Here is a 15,233-nt window from a genome sequence, read left to right as displayed (position 1 = left end):
TTGTACACTATTTCAAAGTATGATTATTTTTGTATAGCAAAATAATTGTTTGGACATGTATTAATATATTGTATTTAATTTATATTTTAACATATATAACATGTATTGGTCAACCTGCCATCTGGGGGAGGGGAGTATAGGAAAGGAGGAGAAAAATTGGAACAAAAGGCTTGGCAATTGTCAGTGCTGTAAAATTACCCATGAATATATCTTGCAAATAAAAAGCTATAGTAAAAAAAGAATGGCTTTTTTTTCATATTTGATATTATATGAATCACTCCAAGTTCTATGAGTTTTATCCTGGATCAGTTCATATCAGTCTTCCCAAGTATGTCTGAAATGATCTTTTTAGTTATTTTTGTGATGTCACGTATTCCATTAAATTCATATGTAATAGTTTGTTTAGCTATTATTCAAATGATTAGCACTACCTTAGTTTCTAGTTCTTTGTCACTATAAAATGACCTGTTAAAATATGCTTTCTTCCTTTAATTTCCCTGGGTATAGGTCTAGTTGTGACATTGATATACAAAATTATGCAGCTTAGCTAGAATTTTCAGACATACTTTGAAATTGCTTTCTAGAATGGCTAGGCCAATTTGCAACTTTGTAAATATTGCATTGCTGTGCTTGTTTTTTGACAATCTTTTCAAAATTTATCTTTTTTTCTTACATTTTTGACAATCTAATAGATGTAAGATAGAACTTAAGAGTTATTTTAATTTGTAGTTCTCTAATCAATAGTCATTTAGAACATTTCTTCATATGAGTAGAATTGACTTTAATTTTTTTATCTAAAAATTATCCACATCCTTTGACCATTCATCAATCAAGGAATGATTTGCATTCTTATAAATTTAAGTCAATTCTCTATATATTTTAGAAATGAGACTTGTATTTCTGCTTCCCTCCTAATCTTGGCTGTATTGGTTTTGTTGTATAAAACCTTTTTTAATTTCATGTAGTCAAAATTATCAATTTTGTGTCTCATAATGTTCTCTAGTTCTTCTTTGGCCATAAATTACTCCCCTTTCCACAGATCTGAGAGGTAGACTATCCCTTGTTCTCCTAATTGTCTTAGTATATGGTATGAAGTGTTGATTTAAATCTAATTTCTTCCCATTTTAATGGTAGTTTTTTGTCCTATTAGCCTGGCACTGTACTACTTTGTTTCTGTATATATATATATATATATATATATATATATATATATATATATTCCACTGATCAACATTTTTTTTACCCAATCATTGCCAGATAATTGTTAGGATTTACTGCTTTGTAGTATTGTTTGAAATCTGGTCATTTCTTTCTTCACTCTTTTTTCTTTTCATTATTTCATTTCATTTACTTCATTTTTACTCCATTTTTCATTTATTTTTCATTATTTTTGAGTTTCTTGAACTTTTTGTTCCTCCAGTTGAATTTGACTTCTTTTCCTAAGAAATACTCTTGAAGTTTGGTAATACAAATATGGATAATATTTCAGACTTCAATTCTAATATACTTTCCATCATTCCACCTTACTTTCCATAAGAATTAGAGACAAGACAAGACAGTTTAATGGATACAGAACTATATTTTAGAGTCAAGATGAAATGAGTTCAAGTATTGCCTCTAAACCATTTCATCTGTAAGTCTGGGTAAGCCACTTCATCTCTCACCACTTCCACTCAACTTTCTACCTCTACATTGGTATCAGAGTTATGTTCACATGTATCTTACTCTGCAGGAAAATAGGAGGGGAATAGGATATGGGAAGAGTTAGTTGATAAAAGTGAGTTGGGAAGAGAATAGTCAGTAGCAAAAGTGACCAAGAGGGACAGAATGAAAGGAGAAAGAGAATAAATGGGGGAAAATAATATTAGCAATAATAATTGTAAATTTTTTTTGATAAAGTCTAATTTCTGAAACAGAGGGAACTGAGTAAAATTTATAAAAAATAAGAGCCATGAGACAATTGATCAATGATCAAAAGATATGATCTGTGCCGAAATGCCTATAAATTCATGCATATTTTTTGATCAAACAATATCAGTACTAGGCATGAATACCAAAAGAGATTTAGAGAAAACAAACAAAAAAAAGGAAAATGACCTATATGTACAAAAATATTCATAGCATCAGGGCTGCTTCTGAGGGCCAAAAAATTAGAAATTGAGGGGATCCCCAACAACTGGGTAATAACTCAATAAACATCAATAAACTGTGATGGAATATTTTCATTCTCTGGGAAATCATAAGCAGGATGCTTTCAGAAAAAAAAAATGGAAAGTTCTCTATGAACAAAGTGAAATGTATTGTGTACAAAGTAATAGCAATGTTCTGGAATAGTCAGCCACAAATGACTTTGCTATTCTCAGTAGTATAATCATCACAATTACTCTGAAGAATTTATGATGAAAAGTCCTATCCATATCCAGAGAAGGAACTGATTGTGTCTGAATACAGATTGAAGCATTCTCTCTTTCTTTTTAACTTAATTTTTCTTCAGGGTTTTTTTTTTCATTAGGGTGGGAGATCTATGTTTTCTTTCAAAACTTGATTTTTATGGAAATGTTTGCATAACTTCACATATGGTTTCTTAATTATGGGTGGGGATAAAGGAGAGAACCTAGAAGATAAAAATCTTAAAAACAAATGTAAAAAATTATTTTGAATGTAATTGGGGGGAAATGTTAAACAATCAAAATTATGTTCACATATCCTTGTTCAATTCTATATTTAGCACATTTTTTTCTAAAATAGTGGTCCTGATTTATATCTTTTTATATTTAAAAACAATTGGTCAGGCAGTTAAGAATTTAGGTAGTCAATTTGCTTTAGAATAGAATGTGGAGTTCAAGAACAAATGAGTATTTTTAGTTAAAGGAATTAACAAGCCTTTTTCACTGGTGCAGTGGCAATAAAGTTTTGGAGTTTAAAAAATAATCTTGGAAGAGATAATGATAAATGTTGGAGGGGATGTGGGAAAACTGAGACACTAATATATTGTCGGTGGTGGTGTGAAATGATCCAAACATTCTAGAGAGCAATTTGGAACTTTGCCGAAAAGACTATAAAACTGTGCATATCCTTTGATCTTGCAATGTCACTATTGGATGTATATCCCCAAAAAATCATAAAAGAGGGAAAAGAAGCTGCATGTGCAAAAAATTTGTTTGCAGCAGCTTTTTTTGTAGTGGCAAGAACTAGAAACTGAGTGGATGCCTGTAAATTGGGAAATAGCTGAATAAATTATGGTATATGAATGTAGAGCAATATTATGGTTCTATAAGGAATGATGAGATAACTGGAAAGACTTACATGAACCGATGCTGAGCAAAGTGAGCAGACCTAAGAAAACATTATACAAAGTAATATCACAAAATTATGTGATGATCAAGTATGAAAATTTAGCTCTTCTCAGCAATGTGATTATCCAAGTAAATTCCAACAGACTTTGGAGGGAAAATGTCAACTACATCCAGAGAGAGAACTATGGAGACTGAATATGGATCAAAGCATAGTATTTTCATCTTTTGTTTACTTTTTTTCTTTTTTATATTTTTTCCCTTTTGGGCTGATTTTTCTCACACAACATGATAAATATTGGAATATGTTTGAAAAGATTGTACATATTTAGCCAATATCATGTTGCTTATTGTCTTGGGGAGAGGGAAATAAGGAAGGGGGGGGGAGAAAAACTTGGAATACAAAGTCTTACAAAAATGAATGTTGAAAAACTATTCTCACATGTATTTGGAAAAACAAAATACTTTTTAAAAAAGTAACTTGAAGTATGAAGAGTTTAACTGATTTGCCCAGGGTCACTATGTCAATATGTGTAAGAAGTGGGCATTCTATGAGGAAGGCCTTAATAAATGCTTATTGGATTAGATTGGATCTGTTCTATAATAGTTTCAAGTTCTAAATTTTGTCAACCAATAAAGGAGATATAACAGAAACCTCAGAATAGTCATCTTGAATATGCCAAATGAACACACACAAAAATGAGGATTTTTGATGAATGGATAAATGGATGGATTTTTTATAAATGCCTACCCCTACTAACTAAATATCCCAGTTTGAACTCCCTAAGGAAAATAAAAGCAAATAGCTGACAATTTCAGAGATTGAGGTAATATTTTTATTCAATGAGAAAGGAGATGAGCATTGTGCTTTTAAGAAAGATTAAGAAAGAAAGACTAGCCTCAATTTCACCAGATCTGTAGCAAACTGCCATTTCCTTTATCAAAATCATTCTCTTTGTACCTCCCTTCATTTGTGGGGAAGATGAGGGATTATGGGTATGAAATGTTACATATACTTAATGAATATGCATAATGCATCACATCATTTAGTTTGAGGTTGATATGACAATATTATTAAACTTTTTAAAACAAGTAATGGCTTATTGAGCAGGGAAATTATCTATTTGGAAGTGAATTTTGGTATAGTAGTAAGTACACTGGCTGTGCAATCAGGGAATCTGAGTTCAAATATTGACTCTGCTACTTCTTACCAGTATGGTGTTAGGCAAATCATTAGTTTGTTTTTGTTGCAGTTTTTTTCAACTGAAAAACGAGGGGATTAGAATAGCTAGCTACTGGTATCCCTCTAGAATTAAATCTATGAACATGTTGTAAAAATAAAAGGTATCAAATTTTTTATTTTTTTTTTTAATGTCAATGAATTTTATTTGAGGTAATAAAAAACTGAAAAATACAAACAATCCACATCATTTGGGGAATTAATTTATACATTCTTATTTTTTATTATTAAATATTTTAATTTTTTAAATTAAAGCTTTTTATTTTCAAAACATATATATGGATAATTTGAACCCTTGCATTCACTCTTGCAAAACATTGTGCTCCAAATTTTGTCCTTCCCTCCCCTACATGGCAAGTAATCCAATATATGTTAAACATGTACAATTCTTCTATACATATTTCCACAAATATGCTGCACAAGAAAAAATCAGATCAACAAGGAGAAAAATGAAAAAGAAAAAAAAAAACAGCAAACAACAACAAAAAAGGTGAAAATGCTATGTTTTGATCCATTTTCAGTTCCCATAGTCCTCTGGGTGCAGATAGCTCTCTTCATCACAAGACCATTGGAACTGACTTGAATCATCTCATTGTTGAAAAGAGCCATATCCATCAAAATTGATCATCATATACTTTTGCTGTTGCTGTGTATAATGATCTCCTGGTTCTGCTCATTTCGCTTCTCATCAGTTCATATAGTCTTTCCAGTCCTCTCTGAAATCATCTATCAGCAAAATTTTAAAACAAGACAAAGCCGAAATCAGTTTTTCTACCAGATATAAGCCTCAATATATAATTGGTCTGTTGTTCATGAGTATGATTTAGGATTTCTGCTCTTCTTTTAAATTCAAGGTTCTATAGGTTGAACTTTGTATATGGATATTAAAAGAGGTCAGATACTGTAAAAAGTAGAACTTCTAGATGCTGAAGCGAAAAAATCTAGCTGTCCTATTAAAAATCATCCAGAACAGAGTGGATAAATTTGTCTTTGAACAAGCAGTATCTAGTGTCTGGCCTCTACAGATCATTAAAATTAGGCCACAACCTGCAAATAAATGACAGGAAAATTTTCCTATTAATAGTGATTATGAATAATTGTTGGGTGAATTTATGAATGCAATAGAAAGAGCCAAAAATAATACCTTTCAAACAGAGATTACATTTTAAATAGTGTAGTAGATCATTTCTAGCTATGAAAAGATGAGAATCTATCTTGAAGGAAATGAATTTTGGAAGCCCAAAGAGTCTTTAATGGGATAAGAGCAGTCAGTCAAGTTAATAAAATAACTTGTTTTGTTAAAAATATGTCTTAATTTATTTAGTCTTTAGAACAGCCATTTTGTTTTATTTTTAAAAATAATGATAGCCTTTTATTTTTCAAAATACAAGCAATAACAGTTTTAAACATTTACCCTTGCAAAACTTTGTGTTCCAAATTTTTCTCCTTCCCTTTCCATTTCCCTCCTCCTCTAGACATCAAGTAATCCAATTTAGGTTAAACATATGCAATTCTTCTTCTTTTTTTAATTATTGTATTGGAAAAAAAGAGTAAGAAAAAAAGAAAACTTGAAAAGACATACAAAACAAAATAAAGCAAAATAAAAGAGAACATTTTCAAGTGCCCAGAAGAACATCAGGGAGGATTTAAAATATGTAACAATAAATTACCAGATCAGAAACTCTATATATTTGTAGAAGAAATTACATTCAGGAATGTCTATTTTTCTTTACTTCCTTATAAGCTGTTCTTTAATTCTCTGCTACACAAATCTTATTTATTTTATTCTTTTCCCCCTTCCATTCCCAAGTAAGCTACAATTAAGAAATAACATTTATATATACATATGTAGATAAATGCATACATATATACAAACTCACACGCATATACACACACATTTCACATACACACACATCTTTTCTATCCCTGCTGAATCTTTAATTAAATTCTGCTCCATAACTTGCCTTGCTATTACTTAACTTCCCCCTACCCAAGGATCCTTCCCTTGTTTTCTTCCTTCAGCTTTTATTTTCCCATCCACCCAACTTTCCCCTTTATTTCTTTATAGATTTTGGAAGATGCTATACCCTTTATGGTATATATATATATATATATATGTAGTGTTTCCTATTGAACCCATTCCCAATATGAGTAGGTTTTGAGAACCCTCCTTCTACCGCTATTGCTTCTGTGTCTATTCTTCTTCTTCTGTACCTCATTAGTGTAACATTATTATTTTTGCCTTAACTCTGTCAATCATTTTTTTTAGCTACACTATTTTTGATGTGAATTTTAAACATATAGTATACATTCCCATATAGAAAAAACATAACAATTTGTCCATGTTATAAGAGTGTGTCCATATTAAATTCCTTAAAATTGGTCTTTGATATTGGCTCTTATATGTTAAATTTTTTGTTAAGTTTGTGTTTGGCTGATAAAAAGTGCTGAAAATCTTTAAGTTCATTGAATGTCCATTTTTTCTCATTCAAAATTATAAATAATTTTGCTGGATATGATATTATTGGATACAGGCCTATTTCTTTTGGTTGTCAGTAGATATGATTTCAGGGTCTGTAGCCTTTTATTGTAGCTGCTGATATGTCTTTCACAGTTCTAATTGTAGCTCCAGTATATTTGAATTCTTTTTGTGTTTTTTGGTGTTTCTTGCAAATTTTTCTCTTTAATCTGGGGGTTTCAAAATTTGTCAATAACATTCCTGTGTATTTTCCACAAAGAATCTCTTTAAGGTGGGATCAGTAGATTTTTTTTTTCTATTTCTATTTTCCCCTCATATTTTACCACTCCAGGACAATTTTCAAGGATTATTTCCGCATCATTGTGTCAAAGTTCTCTTTTTTTGATCACAACTTCCTGTCAGTCTAATTATTCTTATATTTTCTCTTCTTGATCTGTTCTTTGATCTGTCATTCTTTTTATGTTTCACATTCTGTTCTATTTTCTTATTCTTTATAATCTTTTTTGATATTTCTTGGTTTCTCATAGCTTCTGACTTCCCCTTGCCCAATTCTAGTTTTCAAAGCATTATTTTCATCTTTGAGACTCTGTACCTCCTTTTCTAGTTGGTTAACTTTTTTTTTTTTAATAATCTTATTTTTCTTGGGTGGTTCTTATTTTTTAAAATTTTCCTCAATGTCTCTCTTTTGATTTTTAAATTCTTTTTTTTGTTGTTATTCTATACATTTTCTCTAGGCACTGAGCTATTTCATATTACTCTTTGGGGTATAAGCTTTTTTTAAACTTCAGTGTCCTCCTCTAAGATGAACCCTGGTCTTCCCTGCTTCCAAAATTTGTTTCAATGGTAGGGTTCTTTCTTCTTTGTGGGTTCATTTTTCTTTTTTAATAAGAGGTATTAGTGTAAGCATTTTTAATAGTGAGATTGGGTGATGATACTTCAAACTTCCCTTCAGCTCTTCATTCTGACTAAAAACCCCAAACCAAGAGTTCCACCCTCTTGCAAGAACCCAGAGTGAGCAGCATTCCTGCCCCACTGCTTCTGCACTCACGAATCATTCTCGTCCAGGGCTGCTGCTCTGCAGTACAGCTGGGTTTGTTTTTCCCACTCAGGTGAGGTTCACTCAATTCTCCTGGGACTCAGACCCTGACGACTCTACAAACAGTCTGTGAAGTGAGTCTCTGTGGTTCCTGCTCCAGACACATCTAGCTAGCCCAAGGGGCTCCACTTGATGCTTCTGTAAAGCTAGCTCAAAGGTGTCTGCACTTCATAGAGAGTTAATCAGCTGCCTGGGGTCTTTCTTCAGATCTTCTCTGGTGGAGGACCCCTGTTATGTTCCAAGTCTACTTGATTTTTCAGTCTATGTTTTCTCTGAGATGATAATTTGTTCTATTTTGTGGGTGAAATTAGAAGAATTGAAATTTACCAACCTACTCTGCCATCTTCTTCCCAGAATCCTCCCCATATGCAATTCTTCCAAACATATTTCCACATTTATCATGCTGCATAAGAAAAATCAGATCAAAAATGGAAAAAAAGCTAGAAAGAAAAAAATCAAGCAAACAACAACAACAAATTGAAAATACTATGCTGTAATCCACATTCAGTCTCCATACATACATTTATCTCTTTGGGATGTGGATGGCTCTTTCCATCATATGTCTATTGGAATTGCTTTGAATCACCTCATTGTTGAAAAGAATCCAAGTTGGAGTTGATCATCATATAATCTTATTGCATAACCGTCATTTTTATCTATTTTTAAAATTTATTTTGCATATGGTTGGATTAAAGGAACACCAAGAATGCATTCAAAGTTAAGATTCATAGTGTTGAGTGAATGACCAGACCTAAATCCTTATTGACTTTCTCACTCTGATGAGAGAACTTAGGAAGTCTCTAAGGAAGTACACAGAGGATCTGTGCTTGGCCTTATGCTGCTTACAATATCTTCATAATTGGATTAAAAACATTGATGACTTGATTACTAAATATGCTAATGACAAAAAGCTAGGAGGAATAGCTAATATTTGTGATGACAGAATCAGGATTCAAAAAGATTTAACTAGACTAAAAGGTTTGGCCAGGGGAAATAAGATGAGACTTAATCAATTATGTTCTCTTATTTCTATAGGAATCTTGGGATCATTATAAACAGCTTTTGAATTTCTTCAAGCCAATCCTGTTTTTTCTTCTTGGGAGCTGAAACTGTCCCATTTACTGAGACTGACACAAAAGTTCAATAGGATTGCCATGTCCATGGAAAATGGGTTCATGATCGAAGCATAAAGAATGAGATTACAAATAAATTAGAAGAACATAGGATAGTTTACCTCTCAGACCTGTGGAGGAGGAAGGAATTTGTGACCAAAGAAGAGCTAGAGATCATTACTGATCACAAAATAGAAACTTTTGATTATATCAAATTGAAAAGATTTTGTACAAATAAAACTAATGCAGACAACATTAGAAGGGAAACAATAAACTGGGAAAACATTTTTACAATCAAAGGTTCTGATAAAGGCTTCATTTCCAAAATATATAGAGAATTGAATCTAATTTACAAGAAATCAAGCCATTCTCCAATTGATAAATGGTCAAAGGATATGAACAGACAATTCTCAAATAAAGAAATTGAAACTGTTTCTAGCCACATGAAAAGATGCTCCAACTCATTATTAATAAGAGAAATGCAAATTAAGATAACTATGAGATACCACTACACACCTGTCAGGTTGGCTAGGATGACAGGGAAAGATAATGCTGAATATTGGAGGGGATGTGGGGAAACTGGGACACTATTTATGGAATTGTGAATACCTCCAGCCATTCTGGAACTATTCTCAAAAAGCTATCAAACTGTGCATACCCTTTGATCCACCAGTGTTACTCCTGGACTTATATCCCAAAGAGATCTTAAAAATGTGTGTGGCAGCACTCTTTGTAGTGGCCAAAAACTGGAAACTGAGTGGATGCCCATCAATTGGAGAATGGCTGAATGAATTGTAGTATATAAATGTTATAGAATATTATTATTCTGTAAGAAATGACCAGCAAGATGATTTCAGAAAGGTCTGGAGAGACTTACATGAACTGATGATGAGTGAAATGAGCAAAACCAGAAGATCTTTATATACTTCCACAACAATACAATATGATGATCAATTCTGATGGATGTGGCTCTCTTCAATAATAAGATGAAACAAATCAGTTCCATTTGTTCAATAATGAATGAAACCAGCTATACTCAAGGAAAAAACTCTGGGAAATGAGTGTGAACTACTACATAACATTCCAATCCCTCTGCTTTTGTCCGCTTGCATTTTTTATTTCCTTCACAGATTAATTGTACATTATTTCAAAGTCTGATTCTTCTTGTGCAGCAAAATAACTGTATGGATATATATATATATATATATGTATTGTATTTAACATATACTTTAACATATTTAATATGTACTGGTCTACCTGCTATCTGGGGGAAGGGGTGGAGAGAAGGAGGGGGAAAATTGGAACAAAAGGTTTGGCAATTTTGAATGCGGAAAAAAATTACCCATGCATATATCTGTAAATAAAAAGCTATATGAATAAAAAAAATCAATATAGATTAAACATGTTCAGTCTTTTAAAACATATTACCATATTTCTCACATATTATAAGACCAAAAGATCTCCTTTTTTCCAAAAAGGGAAAATATAAAAAGAAGGAGAAAAAAAGGTGAAAATATTGTGCTTCAATTCACATTCAGTCTTCACAGTTCCCTTTCTGGATGCAGTTCACATTTTTCATCTCAGTCTATTGGAATTATCTTGGATCACCATGTTGCTGAGAAGATCCAAGTCCATCACAGTTGATTATCACATAATCTTGCTATTACTGTATACAGTGTTCTAGTTCTGCTCACTTCACCCAGCATCAGTTCATATAAGTCTTACCAGGCTTTTCTGAAATCAGACTGCTCATCATTTCTTATAGAACAATCATATTCCATTACATTCATATATATTATATTCATATACTTATTCAGCCATTCCCCAATTGATGGGAATCCACTCAATTTTTCCCTTCCTTGACACTACAAAAATAACTACTACAAACATCTTTGCACTTGTGGGTTCTTTTATCTCTTTTACAATCTCTTTTGGAAACAGACTCAGTAGTAACGCTGTTGGGCATAGTTTTATGGCCCTTTTGTCATAGTTCCAAATTTCTCTCCAGAATGGTTGGATCATTTCATAATGTACTACCAACAATGTACTAGTGTCCCAGTTTTCCCACATTTATCATTATCTTTTCCTGTCATCTTAGCCAATCTGAGAAGTGTAAAGTGGTACATCAGAGTTGTTTAAAACATTTCTTCATATGAATGTAGATGGTTTTAATTTCTTGATCTGAAAATTGTCTGTACATATCCTTTGACTATTTATCAGTTGGGGAGTGACTTGTATTCTTATAAATTTGACTCTGTTCTTATATTTATTTGAGACATTAGGCCTTTATCAGAAACACTGGCTATAAAAATTGTTTCCTAGTTTTTGGTTTCCTTTCTAATCTTGGTTGCATTTGTTTTGTTTGTGCAAAACAAAATTTTAATTTCATGTAATCAAAATTGTCCATTTTGCATTTTATAATATTTTCTAGTTCTTCTTTGGCCATAAATTTTCCCCTTCTCCAAAGATCTGACAGGTAGACTATTCCTTATCCTCTTAATCTGCATATAGTATCATAAATCTAAATCATAAACCTATTTTGATCTTAGCTTGGCATAGGTTGTGATATATTATTCAATGCCTGGTTTCTGCCATACTGTTTTCCAGTTTTGCCATTAGTGTTCTTTTCATTTATATTATTAGTCATTGTATGTCATTTTTTGGTGGTATGTATTTTGTTCTATATCGATTCATACAAACATTTTTAAGTTTTTATAAATTTTTCATATTTGTTACTTCTTATTGAGAAATCATATTCCATTATACTTGTATACTATGGGTTTCTTTTAGGTATCATCTAATTAATGGGTACTCAATTTTCTCTTTGCTGCTACAAGTGCTCCTCTGAATATTTTGGACCTTTGATTTTGTATTTCATTTCCTTGATACATATGTCCAATAGGTGGATCACTAGATCAAATGGCATACATATTTTTGTCACTATTCCTGCATAACTCCAAATTGATTTTTTGGATAGTTATCCTAGTTTTTGTTTTTTTCTAATGTATTGGGGTATAGTTAGGATTTAGGAATTCAAAGGCAATACATTCAGAATGCATAGTTAAGAGTTTACAACTCTGGATTCTAATTTCAGTCTCTTAAACAGCCTTTCCAGCTGTTTTGAAGAAAGTATCTTTGCACTACACTGAACCAGTAATATTGCCTTGCTTATAACCATCAGTCTGGTCCTTCAAAGTAAAAAGAAATCTACAAATTCATTATAGTTGTTGTTTGCTATGTGGCTTCACAATAGGAGGGTCAAAGTTCATACAGACAGAAGAGTATTCATTCATATCTGCTCCAACATTAGTTAATGAATTTGAGACATTAAATTCACCATTCTAGCAGTATCTTTTTTTTTTTTTTTTTGGTGAATTTAATTTTAGACTAAATTCATTTGGCTGGGCATCAGTATGGTTGCTATTTGTCTTAGTGAACTAAAACAAGAGTTTTTTTTTTCCCTTAAGTAAGTTTTTTTTTTTTTTTTTTTCTTAAGTAAGATCCTAAAGAGAGGACACTGAATGTTATTCTGCTCTCTCAGAGCATTTTTTTTCTGGTAAAGAATTATTTGTATGTTTATTAAATAAGATTTATATCTTTGAAAATTATGCATCAATATTTTCTGCCTAGATTTCTTCTCTGTCTGTTGTCAAAACTGAAAGGGAATATTCTCTAAAATTGGAGAAGTTTAATATCTAAAAGTAAGTGTACATGTACCAGAGACAGGGATCACTGAACTTGATGAATGTACTCATCCAATCTAAATAATTAAAAATTTTAAAATACCAATGTTTCTTCAGTAACAGAAGTTTTTCCTAAATAATTTAAATAATAGCTTGAACTTTGTATTTTGTTTGTTCTGTATAAACAAAACCATTTGAGATAATATAACACAAAAATACTAGAAAAAATGAAAAACAATTATGAGAATTTTAATAGAACTCTGAATTTTACCTTTACCTTCATAATAAGATTGCTACCATAGGAAATAATTTAGTGTCCATAAATCAGAAGGAAAAGGGATCAGTTTCTGAGACACACACATACATTAACATTATTGTAAGTATAAATCAGTTTTATCAAGATGCTAATGAACTTATTGAACTTTGATTCCAGATTGCAATTGAAGCAGTCTTCTTGATTATGAGATCCATCTCTTTTCTTTTGCTAGGACATAGATACGGAATGAGTTATATATGATCATCTAAGGTTAATAGATTTGCGTTTTTGTTTATTTTGTTTTTGCTTAACTACATTCTAATGTTTAAAAAACTTAATAACTTATTTTTAAAGAATATGTTGAATTTACCATAGTAAATTAAGTAGATGAATAGAAAATAATATAATGATGTAGCAGGAAGAGCATTTTATTTAAAATCAGGAGAGCTACATTAGAAAAGCTTTGCTACTTATCTGTGTGAACTTGGGTAATTTAATACACTTTTCTGACTTGTATTTTGAACATCTGCACCATATGAAGGTTGTTTGAGATTTTCACTAAGTTCATTTCTAGTTCTAAATAGCTAACCTGTGGAAAGTCTCTAAAAAAAGAAGACATTAACAGCTGACGGTATTTCACCTCATTTTAAAATCTGACAAATAGCTCTACACTATCATCTTACTGAGGACAGGGGAAACTATAAATGTGCCTGCAATCCAGATCCAAATCAAGATCAGGGGAAAGGCTATAGAAAAGATGACTTTTATTCAAGTTATTAATGTGACATAAATAAGACCTTTCCCATTGCTAATGCAAAATTATTCATTATAGATTGAGATGCTTCATTGGAGAGAAGTTTTTAACAAGGACAGGTGGTCACTAGAAAATTTTAACAGTATACAATTTTAAAAAGCTTATCTCTGTCTTCAAGAAGCATTATTCCCAAGAGGAAAAACATGTCAGGAAAGTATTGCTAATATGCAACTCACTTCCCTTGGTTCTTAGGATCACAGAATTGAAAATGTTTTTGGGAGATTAGTGACCAAATAAGAAAATGCCTAAGGTTCCCCGGGGCAAATATTACTTTCATTTTAAAATTCCATTTTCACCTCTTCCATCTTTTGGCACTCACTGATACTTGCTCTCTTCTGATGATGCTGCGTCCTTGACCATCATTTCTAGTAGGATCAGACTTTCCTTTGTGTGGTGATTCCCTGGTTGTAATGATGTTGGTACTTCCTGCTTCTCATTTATTATTGCTTCCCAGTTTCCCCTTTCTTAAAGTCTCTGAGCCGTAACCTCCCTTAGAGTTTTGGTCAATCCAAATTTATCATATAATTCATCTTCTAGTATTTGTTATTTTTTTCTGTTTAAAATAATTCCTTCTTCCCTCCCTCCCCTTCTTTTTCCTTCCTCCCTTCCTTCCTTCTTTCCATTGGAATTAAATGATTTGCTAGCAAGTGCCAAGCATCTGGGAATTTGAACTCAGATTCTCCTGACTCCAGGGTAGTGCTCTATCTACTATACTACCTAGTTGCCCCTGTTCCACTTCTTCTAAACCTCCTCAAAGTGATCTCCAATTTCTCTATTCCTCAGTACTAATTTGCAACATTTTGTTCTCTTGAATTTCATGTTCCCTAGTCACATATCTGATTATCAAACCCCAACCCTAGATTTCTTCTACCATGTATTGCCTTCATTCCTACTCACATGCTGCTGAATTTGTGCTGAATGGATCCACTATCAATGTGTAGTAGATCATCTTAATCATCTTATCTCAGCACTTTCATTCCTCCTATTTCTTATTTTGAATACATTTTGACATAAATTTCTACCAAATCCTACTTGTTTTCAAGGCCTGATTCCACTTTTGATGCTTTCATGGAGTTTTACCTCATCAACCCAACTTGTGGGACATCTTCCCCTGAAGTCCCAGTGCACGGTATTTTTCCCATCACACTATTCTGCTATATATTATAGTTTTAGGTACATTTTTATAAATTTATTGTTTGTACACACATTTGCATGTATTTAAATTGAATAAAACTGAAGCAGAGATTGCTTATCTACCAC

Source organism: Sminthopsis crassicaudata, chromosome 4 (assembly GCF_048593235.1).
Source record: "Sminthopsis crassicaudata isolate SCR6 chromosome 4, ASM4859323v1, whole genome shotgun sequence".
Taxonomy (NCBI): Eukaryota; Metazoa; Chordata; class Mammalia; order Dasyuromorphia; family Dasyuridae; genus Sminthopsis; species Sminthopsis crassicaudata.
Note: the sequence above shows the minus strand (reverse complement) of the source record.